At 45.4% G+C, this 11,701-nt stretch overlaps 1 long non-coding RNA gene across 1 annotated transcript; it reads left to right on the top strand.

Moving 5' to 3' along the window:
* Window positions 1-3,590: 3,590 nt before the first annotated feature.
* LOC106846559 (uncharacterized) lies at window positions 3,591-8,582 on the top strand. The gene is made up of 3 exons (XR_001401921.3): window positions 3,591-3,865; window positions 6,773-6,846; window positions 8,033-8,582. It is a non-coding gene; the product is annotated as an uncharacterized lncRNA (long non-coding RNA).
* Window positions 8,583-11,701: the final 3,119 nt, after the last annotated feature.

Consider the following 11,701-nt stretch of genomic DNA (forward strand, 5'->3'; position numbering starts at 1 on the left):
TGACGTGTATCCCAACATGCCAATTATCTGCGGCTCCCAGAGGAGCTGGAGGATGGAGGGAGACACTGGAGAGGAGAATGACAGGTAGGGGGAAGCAGAAGAGCAAGCTCAGGGACCCCGGGAGACTGAGACGAGTACTGGGCTCCTGGGGTCTTCAGGCACCAGAACCAGGCCGAAAGGTGGTAAAATGAACCATGCTTTGGAACCAGACAGATCTGGGTTCAGATTCTGACTTTTTAGTTATGAGGCGGTGGGCAAGGCACAAGCTCTCCAAGCATCAGTTTTCTCATCTGCAGGATGGAGAATTGTTGGATAGGTGGAGACAATGCTGCTGGCACTCTAAATGGCCGTTGTGCTGTGTGGTTATTTGACTCAGTGGGTTATGAACACTAGCTCAGGTGCCAAGAGTACCGTTTGAATGGAGCATGGGGTTAATCACTGTCACTTTGTTCTAGTACATGAGCAGATCCAGTCCAGGCTTTGCCGGTAAGACTTTCTTCAAGGAGAGAGTGCTGGGTCCGGTGCTAACCACTAGAGATAGAGAGGGTGGGAAAGCAGGATCCCCTGTGTTCAAGAGTTTCAGAGCTTAGCACGAAGCCAGGCTTCCCACTAGAAAAACAGACCCAAGCATAACCTGACGGTGGGCTGCCAGCATGATTTCGGTTAACAAAGAGTGTGTTTTGAGCATAGGCACTATGACAGGAGGAGAATAATGCTGTTACTCCAGCTTTCCCCTCCTCCCAGCACCTCTGGTCCTTCCCTCCATCGTTCCAGTCCTTTTACCTGCGGTATTTCCCTTCCTTCCTCCCAGTCGCTGTGTTTTGGGTAAATGGGTAGATTGAGTAGAGGGATGTGGGGCAACTTGTTCGCCACACAGTTGCCGACATTATTCAGGCTGTATATTTATTCTTCCTTCCTCTCTCCCAACAACTTTCTGTATTCCCTTCTTACACAAATGAACTGGAAAACAGAGATTCTTTGGGGAGGCCCTAGGATGGGGAGATGAGGAAATCCAGGGCCACAGAGTTGAAATGGCATAAGGGGTGTAGACTGGTAAAAAAAAAAAAAAAAAAAAGCTAAGTGCCATTTCATATTTCAATGACATTTTTCTCAACTTTTCCTGTTGTTCCCCATTAAATTGTTAAGTAGGGGCTTGGGGATCAGATTGAACATCCTGATCTCGCTCCATTAGGAAAATGTCTGAGGTGTTGACCTAGAAAGCTAATGAGTTAATTTGCATGCTATTTCCACAGCATAGCTGTAGGTTGTTTAGGGTGAAAAGAAAAAAACCCCACAAGTTTCTCTTAACTCCTGCTCCAGTCTTCAGAAATCATGCTGTGATAAGCCTAGAGCTCTGACCCGAGGGAAATAGCTCTTGCCCTCTCTCCCAACCCCTCTGCCAGCTGTAAATGCTACCTGATTCTCCCAAAAACGACTCCCAAAGAGTCTCTCCCCTTTCTAAACCTCACAGGGGAGTGGACCTGGCCCCCCTCTGCAAGCCTGGAAGCTCCACGACAGCCCCCTCCCCCTTTTCACTCCCTTCCCCTGCTTGGTTCAGTTCTTTTTCTGGTTTCTTCCTACCTCCCAGGCTCCCAACAACAGCAGCCAATCCCCAGCCCGCTCTAGAGCCACACCATATATGGAGAGGTTGGAAAGAAACCGGAGTAAATGCGAGAGGAGACAGCACACACACACACACACACACACACACACACACACAGAGTTTGAGCGCCTTTCCGCATGTGACCCCATGTTGATTTGTGTGTTTGACACTGGTCCCACCGTTCCCTGTCCCTGGCTCACCCCGCCCACAGAACGAGGAACCTGTTTGCTATTCCCCGCCTTTAGTCAGGCCCCCTGAGACCATCACTCCAACCAGTTGCCTCTGACCTAGATTCTCTGTGCTAATTACAAGCCTAACGAGATCTAACAAACACCCAACTTCACCCAGCTGAGACCCTCGGGGTCAATTAGTGCAACCCAGCTCAGCTCAGGAAATGAGACATGGAGCCAGAAACTTGTACATGCCTCATCCCAAGCCTACCCCAACCCTGGGCTTGGGAGCAGGCCTGGGAAGAATGCAAAAATTAGCAGGACCAGTTTAAAAATAGAATCTTGGAGAGTTAACAAGTGAGGCATGAAGTGCATTAAGGTTTCGGAGCAATTGGAAAATACAAATTCCCACCTCCTCCTAAGTTATCAAGAGGGATTGGTGCAGCTACAAAAAGGAGGGACATAGGCAGTTTTCGTTTTCATGAAGACGATATGGAGAAGAGTAACTCCTGGAAGAGCAGGTAGTACTAGAACTCTTGATCTGCCCCAATCTCCACTCTTAACCCCTTCCCATCTTTGCTTCCTGCTTTGGACAAGTTGAGGTTCCTCCCCTGTCTTCCCTGCCGGTTTGGGGATGGCTCTGAAGTCACCTCTCTCTTTCAGAAATACTAGACTCGACCTCATTCTTTTTTTTTTTTTTTTTAGAAAGATTAGCCCTGAGCTAACATCTGCTGCCAATCCTCCTCTTTTTTGGCCCTGAGCTAACATCCGTGCCCATCTTCCTTCGCTTTCTATGTGGGACGCCTACCACAGTATGGCTTGCCAAGCAGTGCCATGTCCGCACCCGGGATCCGAACCGGCGAACCCCGGGCCACCGAAGCGGAACGTGTGCACTTAACCGCTGCGCCACCAGGCTGGCCCCTCAACCTCATTCTTGCTTTTGATTCTTCCAGATACTAAACTATGACAGCAAACAGCCCTTTCCTCCCAAGAAACACATAAAAATGTAAATTAAGGGTGATCAGGTTTGGGTTAACAAAGCATCATCAGACACTTTGGGGTGATGCTGGAATTACTGTCTTCTAGATGAAGAATGAGAGGAAATGGTCAGAGGTGGTAGCAATGGGAATCTGGTTGCTTTTGCATGGTTTTCCCACCTGGCAGCAAATGCAACACAACAAAAAGAAGATGGAGCAGAGCGATGTGCCTCAGTCCCCATTTTCTGAGTTCCTTTTTTAGGTGGCAAAACAAGGCAGTGGAGTGGTGTCCTATCCTGTCCTATGTGTGCAGCCCAGTTGTGCTAACCTTATGCCTAATGCCTGTGGCTCTCTCGAGGAGGGAAGGGGAAGGAGGGGGCTGGTGGAATGCTCTGTGCCCAAGTGGGGAACTTGCCTTGGAGCCACGGCAAGAACAGAGTGTTCCTGTTCCCCCAGCCCCCACCCAGCTCTGGCTGCAGCGGGGCTGCGCTCTGCTAGCACCCTGCCTCATGCACTGTCCACACTTCGGCAGTAACCAGGAACCTAGAGGGCAGGACAGTTCACGTAAGCATCATGTCTATATGTTGGTGACTCCCAAATTTACTTCCCTAGCCTGCACCTCCCTCTTGGATCAAGGTGCTTACTGCCAAGTGCTTATTTGACATCTCTACTTGGGCGTCTAATAGGCATCTTAAACTTTACCTAAGTGTGGTAGATCCTTAAATAATGGTCCTCAGTGAATCAACCTCTCTCCCCCATGTTCTTTTGCAATAAAAGTTTACTGCTCCTCCCACTCAAGAGGCCGTGCTTTTTCTCCAACTGCTGTTTGAACCTGCGTTTGCCTTGTGACTTGCTTTGACCAATAGAACGTGCCATTGTGTAAGTTCCAGACCTTAGGCCCTAAGAGGTCTTGCAGTTTCCTCACTGGCCCTCTTAAAATTCAGCTGCACGTAAGAAGCCTGGACTAGCATCCTTGAGGATGTGAGACCACATAGGGAAAGAGGCCCTGAAACCACACGGAACCATCCCAACAGCCAAGCCTCCAGGCAAACACAAGCTACAGACAGCACACTGGTGAGACCAGAAGACCGACACTCCAGTCAACCCACAGAAATGTGAGAAATCAATAAATCATTGTTGTCTTTAGCCACTAAGTTTTGGGGTGGTTTGTTATTCAGCAGTAGATACTAAAACAGAAATTAGTACATGGAAGTGGGATACTGCCATAATTAAAACCTCAAACACGAGGCATTGGCATTGGGACCAGGCAGCAGACAGAGGTTAGAAGGGCAACAAGAGGCTATTAGTAGCGCTGCCTGGGCAGGGAGGAAATTGCTATTGGACACTGGAGACAGAGTCACCCATGTTATATAGTGGTGGAATAATTTATGAAATTGTCACCTATGGTACTTGAAACATAGAAAATGGACCTAACGAATTTGTTGGAGGTGGCTAAGGAGATTTCCAGGCAGAATATTGTAAGTACCAATAAACTTTTCTTAGCTCTAGATGTTAAGGTATTGCCAGAGAAAGGAACTAAAGAAGGAGCCAGTCAGTTTGCCAGCAAAATTTGAATGAAAAATAGTAGAGAGACAAGAACAACCTCCAGCCGTAAAAACTTTCACCAGTGGTAACTTAGGAGAATAATCTGATGAAGGGGCCACCCTGGCCAGTTAAATGATTCAGACATTCAAAAAGTACAGGGAAACAACTCATACAAGGACAGGGAAATGGGCTGTTTGTTACTAAACTGCATTGGCATCTTACAGAGAGAGAAGGAAAAGCAGTTCCCAAAAAAGTGAAACTGTGTGCGACAGCTTCTTTGGTAGCTCACAAAGAGGTCCTTATCTCCTGCAGTAGAAAAGCAGTAAAGGACGAAGCCCAACTCAGAAATTAATGGAGATGCAGAGCTTCAAAAACCAACTTTCAACTGAAGGAGGTAGCTAGAAACTTCGGCCAAGGTAGATCTGTTATGAAAACCTGAACTGGAATCCTGACACATGGAATAGGGACATCTGGTCCCCTGGGATTTGTGGATGTCCCTGAAGTTTTTGGTTTCCCATACAAAGGTGGCTCACCCCTCCCCATTAAGAGCTAGCACCAACTGTCCCCAGGAAAGACAGTGCAAAGGCCCCTCCCTAAAAAGTGACCGGGGTCAGGACCTGCCCCATCTCCTCTTCTGGATGCCAGGATGATCACTAGGGCTAAGTCACAGCACAATTCAGCTGAAAACATGCTGGACCTCAGGAAGGAGAAGAGGAACTAATACCTGGCATGTAGCAGCAGGACCAGGAGAGGTTGCCACGGATGGGATTTTGTGTGCGTGACCAAGGGTACCAGGATAGAAAACTGGAGAAGAGTTTATTCATTTGGGGGCACTCTTTTGAGTTACTGGCTATACACTCCTGCAAGAACCCCAGGGATGGTTCAAATGTGTTATTTGAGTGCTTGCTCTTAGAAGCCTGGGAAAAGTGATAGCCCACACTGAGCAAAGTTGAAATGCCTGAGTTGCCACATCAGACAGTGGAGGAAAGGATAAAAAAACTTACAGAGTGGAAATGCTGGGATGGATCTAATATTTGAGGCCTGAAGACCCACCATAGGGTTATGTTCCATGGAAGATCAAGAAGACACACCATTGGGGATGGCCCGGTGGCGCAGCAGTTAAGTTCACACGTTCCGCTTTGGCGGCCCGGGGTTCACTGGTTCGGATCCCGGGTGCGGACATGGCACCGCTTGGCACACCATGCTATGGCAGGCGTCCCACATATAAAGTAGAGGAAGATGGGCACGGATGTTAGCTCAGGGCCAGTCTTCCTCTCAGCAAAAAGAGGAGGATTGGCAGCAGATGTTAGCTCAGGGCTAATCTTCCTCAAAAAAAAAACAAAAAACAAAAAGAAGAAGACACACCATTCACCAAAGCCATTAGGAGTGTACTGGTGAGAGGGGCACCAGCATCACTAAGTTCAGTGGTGGCTCTCCTCTGCAGGCCGGGGATGAAGGTAGGAGAGGCAATCACAGAGCTGGGCTCATTGATAGCAATGGAAATAATCACCCTCCCCTCCCCGTTACAGTGGGTAGAGGCCAGGTGGCAACAGTGGAAGCCAGGGGGTCACAATTATCTTAATGACCATCAAGGTTGAAGGGCCAGCCAAAGCGGCTTGACCCACAGAGATTTGCATTGGTTAATAGAACATAATGTCCCTAGAGACAAAATAGATGGGCAGCCCACGAGGGCATTGTTTAATGTATATAATCCAAAGAATTCAAGACTACATGAGCAGGAGGCTGAGCACTGTTGCTCCATTAAAAATTCATGATCTCTTGATGCGGGGAAACTGGAAGCCTGTGCGCTGTTAGTGAGAATGAAAAATGGTGCAGCCACTGTGGAAAACAATATGGTAGTTCCTCAAAAGAATAAAAATAGCGTTACCATATGATCCAGTAATCCCATTCCTGGGTATATACCCAAAAGAATTGAAAACACGATCTTGAAGAGTGATTTGCACTGTCATGTTCATAGCAGCATTATTCACAATGGGCCAGAAGTAGAAGTAACTCGTGTCCATGAAAGGATGAATGGGTAAACAAAATGTAGTATATACATACATTAGAATGTTATTCGGCCTTAAATAGGACAGAAATCCTGTCATATACTGCAACATGGATGAACCTTGAGGACATTATGCTAAGTGAATTAAGCCAGTCACAAAAAGACAAATACGGTATGATTCCACTTATATCAGGTACCTAGAGCAGTCAAATTCATAGAAACAGAAAGTAGAATAGTGGTTTCCAGGAGCCGGGGCGAGGGGAAATGGGGAGCTGTTGTTTAATGGGTACAGAGTTTCAGTTTTGCAAAATGAAAAAGTCCTGGAACTGGGTTGCAGAACATTGTGAATATGCTTAATAGTGTTGAAGTGTACACTTAAAAATGGTTAAAAAGATAAATTTTATGTTATGTGTTTTTTACTACAGTTACAAATAAAATATTTTTTAAAAAGTCGTGATCTCTTGCCCAGTTCCTAGACCTGAAATCTGATGAATGAGAAAGTGGCAAGTCTCCAGGAAGAAGGACCCTGCAATATCACAACAGGTATACACTGTCGTAATTCCACCAGTCCTTCTCCCAGAGAGACTTACAGCCGTCTCCCTGGGTGACTGTAAACTAGGGTGGGGAGAGTATCCAGTAGGACACAGAGTGTGAAATGATACTGACGTTCAGAGACTTGACACGTCTTTGTGGCCCCCGTTAGAGTGATGGGATATGGGCCCGGTCAAAATGGAGTCCTGGGTGAAGTTCATCTAAGAGTCCACTGGATCCATGGCCCCACCTGGTGGTCATTGGTCCAGTTCCTGAATGTGTAACTGAGCTTGATGTATTTGGCAGAGAAGCCCCTACAGTGTGTCATTGGTTCATGTGATAAGAGCTATTACAGTGGGGAAGGTTGAATAGAAGCCTCTGAAATGGTGCCCCTTTCCCCTCTCCTCCAGCCCCGAGACAGGAGGGTAAATAAAAAATAATATCCCATTTTGGAAGGAAGATAGAGATGACCACCACCCTTAAGTGTCTCAAGGATGCAGGAATAGTGGTCTCTATCATACCTCTGTTTAATTCACCAGTCTAGATCCCACTACCCCCTCAAGTTTGATAATTTGCTAGAATTCTCACAGAACTCAGGAAAGCACTGTACTTACAATGAAAGTTTTATTATAACAGAAGGATACAAATCAGAACCAGCCAGAAGAAGAGACAGACGGGGTGAAATCTGGGAGAGACCCAAACGCAAAGTTCCTGGTCATCTGCTCCTGTGGAGTCCTGGTGGCATTACCTCCTCCCAGCTAGGATGTGTGACAATACTCAAGAGTGTTGCCAATCAGCAATGCTCACCCAAGTCTTTGGTGTCCAGAGTTCGTACTGAGGCTTGATCAGATCACATACTGCCCGTATCACTGACCAGTCGTCTCCAGTTCCTCTGGAGATTGGAATTGATCTGGCATGTTCCAAAGCCCCCGTCAGAAATCACATGGTTAGATTGTCCAGTGGCCAAACCCCCCAGGCGAAAAAAGATACTCCTCTCAGGGAGGACATTTTAGGGCCCCAGAGACCACCTCCCAGGAGCCAAGGGCAAAGGTTAGATCTTTGGGTAAAGTTAATTCTTCACCATACAGGAGAGTTTTACTCTTCTTCGCTTTTTTAAATTCCAAATCTAAGTACTCTAAACACACTGTTCTGCTTAATCTTTGATCACTAAGTCTTTGACCCATCCTTCCTCTTTTAGAGTCTGCTTCAGGTCACATGTTGCCCTGGAGAACCAAGAAGGGCGAGCAGACCAACAACCAGTTATGGCCCCAAAAAGCCAGAGGATGGAAGAAAGCAAAGTCTTTATTATCAAACAAGAAATATGCAATTTACAAAGGAAATTGTTACAAGTTCTCTTTTTTTACATGATGTTGTTGAAATAAAATCTAGTAGATGTATCTATTGGTAAGGAAAAGACCAAAACAATGCCGGGCAGTGACATGAAAGTAACATAATGACATCAAAGTAACATAATACTGTAATCTACTTGACATTCTCTGATGATACACTACAACACGGCAGCCTGTAATTTCCTACTGATTAACATGCCAAGAAAATGCCAGTTACTTATTGGAATGTAAAATTTGGATGATTTTCATTGATGTGGGGGGTTACACATGTGGGTATGTGTGTATGTGGCTTCTCTCTCCCACTTTTTACAAAAGTTGATTCTGATTATTAACTTTTGAGTAAAAGTTGTCATCATGCTATCATTAAAAACCATTTATTAAATCTCCAAATTGCAAAGTATGTTTTGTCTTTGATTGTAACCATTTGTTTATTTACCTTTCTTTCAACTAGTCAGTGAGCAGTTTACAAAGGTACTCAATAAACGTCTGCACAAGGTTATCTAACCTGAATTTTAAAAAAAGAGAATTACACAGCACAATAAAAGCATAATAACAATAATGAAAATATAAAAGGGTATTAAGTGGCTGGCCGGAAGGCCAGGTTCCTATTCTAGCTCTGCTCCTTCTTGGTTGTTTGACCTTGCACGGGTCTCAATTCCTAAATCTATTTCCTCATCTGCAAAATGGAACTACTCATATTTGCTCCACTTACCTCATAGAGTTATTGTAAGAATCACATAAGTCCATGGATTTTAAGGTGTTTTCAAACTGTAAAGTATCTTGCTAATGGTACTTATTTTTTCAGTGAAAACATTTTTAAAGTGACATGCATTTTACTAGGATGTAAAATATGATTGGCAAAACAGACTCAAGAATTCCAAGCCAAGGCAGAAGGAGAGCAGGGAAGCCCCCACTCGCCTCACGGGTCCTGCAGTAGTCGAGAGGGGACCTACGCCTGCTCTCTGCTATTTATTATTTACGTGTCTTCTCTGAGTTTCCATTTCTTTATATCAATCTCTCTGAACCTCAGTTACACCGTCTGTTCCATGGGAAAAAAACATGCCTTACTGACCCCAGATGGTTTTCTAGGAGGCTCAGATTAGATCATTGTTGCTCAGGTCTCTTTGCTGGCCATAAAGTGCTATACAAATGTAAAGAAATCTGGTAATATTTTCTAAAAGGTGATGAGCTTCCAGGAATAGTTTCAATACAGCGCACAGTCTGAGGGTGTGGGAGGCTTACACTGGTAGGCACATCCCAGGAAAGAACAGAATACGCTTCACTGTCTTGAGTTGGATTACATATTGCCTCACAAACTCCATGCTGGCAAGGCCTTGGAAAAGAGCAAAGTGAAACATAGGCCCTTTCACATTCACTAGCTTATTAAATCTTCCCAACACGGGTGCCAACCAGGAGTTATTATGCCCATTTTATTGAAGCTTGAAGATGTTGAGACTTTCCCAAGATCATGCAACTGGGAAATGGCTGCATCTGAAACGAACTCTTCCAGCATGAGTGGGAGAGGACAAAGGGTGCTTAAACAGAAGGGAAAAACTAGGGGGAGGTGGCCTTACACAAATGGCCCCTTTCTCATTCCTCCCTGACACAACTCTCTATTCAATTCATCAAATCTATTTTCTGTCTCTTACAAATACTTCACGTCTCTCACTATGGCTACAGCGCCCAGAGAAACAACTGTAACAGCAAGTGGATTTAGGATGTGATAGGGTGACAGCCATAGATGGGCAAGAAGGCATTTCTACCGGAGCAGGGCTGGTCACTGTTCACAGCTGCAGCAGCCTCCTCCCCGAAAAGATCTTTAACTGGTGCAGTGGCCGGGGCCAGCTTCAATCCATCCCTGATAGAAATGCCTGGTTCTTAGGGCCGGCCCGGTGGCGCAGTGGTTAAGTGCACACGTTCGGCTTCGGCAGCCCGGGGTTCGCCAGTTTGGATCCCAGGTGCAGACACGGCACTGCTTGGCAAGCCATGCTGTGGCAGGTGTCCCATGTATAAAGTAGAGGAAGATGGGCACCGATGTTAGCTCAGGGCCTAAGTCACATCCCAACTCTACACATAGACTCAGGGGTCTGCGTAAATACCCTCTGCTCTCCACCTCCACCCTCATAAATATGTTCACCCTGAGGCTCAGGCAAGTTAACAGCAGTTCCTCAGTCACAAAAATACTAGGGCTCCCTGTTTATGCATAAACCTTTCTTCACCACCTAGAATTCCTCCTTCATTAAGTTATGTCTCTTCTCTTATTTAAAATCTAATTCAAACACCAAATTGGAAACAGCTCCAATGACCATCAGTTTGGAGAACAATTTAAATAAATTATGATAACACGTTCATTCAATGGACTATTAAGCAATCATTAAAAAGAATGAAGTGGATACGGCAAGACTGCCAAAATATAATGTCAAGTTAATTAGTAAAGGGAAGAGCAGGGTGTGCACTATCTTTCCATTTTATTAAAAAATTAAATGTTTTAATATTTATTTTAATAAAAATAAATGTTAATTGTTTTGAGATTAAAATATAAGCTTACAGTGTCACGAAAAATTTCTAGAAGAAGACATAAGAACTATTAACAGCAGTTGACTCTGGCTAAGGAGACATACTTTTGATTGTATGTCTTTAGAATTGTTTGAATTTTACCATGGCATGTATTACTCTTTCAACTGAAAAAACTACTTTAAAAACAGACTCAAAATCTTTTTCCCTCAAAAGCTTTCCTTGTCCATCCTACTTCTTCAAAATTGCCTAATCTGATTACCGCCCTTCCTCCCCGCCTCCCTACCGCCCCCCCCCCCCCACCTCTGCCCCAGACTGACTGCCAGGGTTTCACTCTGCTTTGCCCCTGGAGACAAAAATTTAGAGGCAGATTTTTTTTTTTCACGTAATTATTTTAAAAGAATAGCACCTGGTTATCAGGAAGATTTACTTAGGTTGAAAGCTATCAGAAGGCACATTACCAGTCACACCCACTTGCAAGCCATATCTTGAATTACAGAGTTGTTTGAAGGTCAATTCTGAGTTATTTGCCTTGAGGGCCAAAATTCCTTGGTTCTGCTCCCACAGGTTCGCCATCAACCCTTCTCCCTTCAACCACTGCAACAGTCTAATGAGTCCCGCTGACTCCACTGCTTCTCATCCTCCTGCGGCCGTAATCCATCCCCACACTGCAATCCGAGTGACCTAAAATGTAAATCTGATAGGCGTATTCCCCATTGATCTTGAGTTAAAGTCTACCTTCTTCGGTTTACAGAATTCCTCTGCATTCTTCAGCCTCATCCTCCCTCTCCCTGCTCCCCTTACTAGATGCCTCAGGGCCCAGCCAGCTCTAAACTCCAGCCAGACTGCATACGAAGTGAACTTCCTGTTCCCCGAACCAGCAGCGCTCTCTGTAGCCTCTCCCTTCATATCTGCTGTTTGATCTTTGAGGACCCCACACACACTTGACTGCAGAGCAATGACCAAAATATATGTGGCTGCCACAGGCTTGCCTCTCTGATGCG

The sequence above is a fragment of the Equus asinus genome, chromosome 25 (genome assembly GCF_041296235.1).
Source record: "Equus asinus isolate D_3611 breed Donkey chromosome 25, EquAss-T2T_v2, whole genome shotgun sequence".
Taxonomy (NCBI): Eukaryota; Metazoa; Chordata; class Mammalia; order Perissodactyla; family Equidae; genus Equus; species Equus asinus.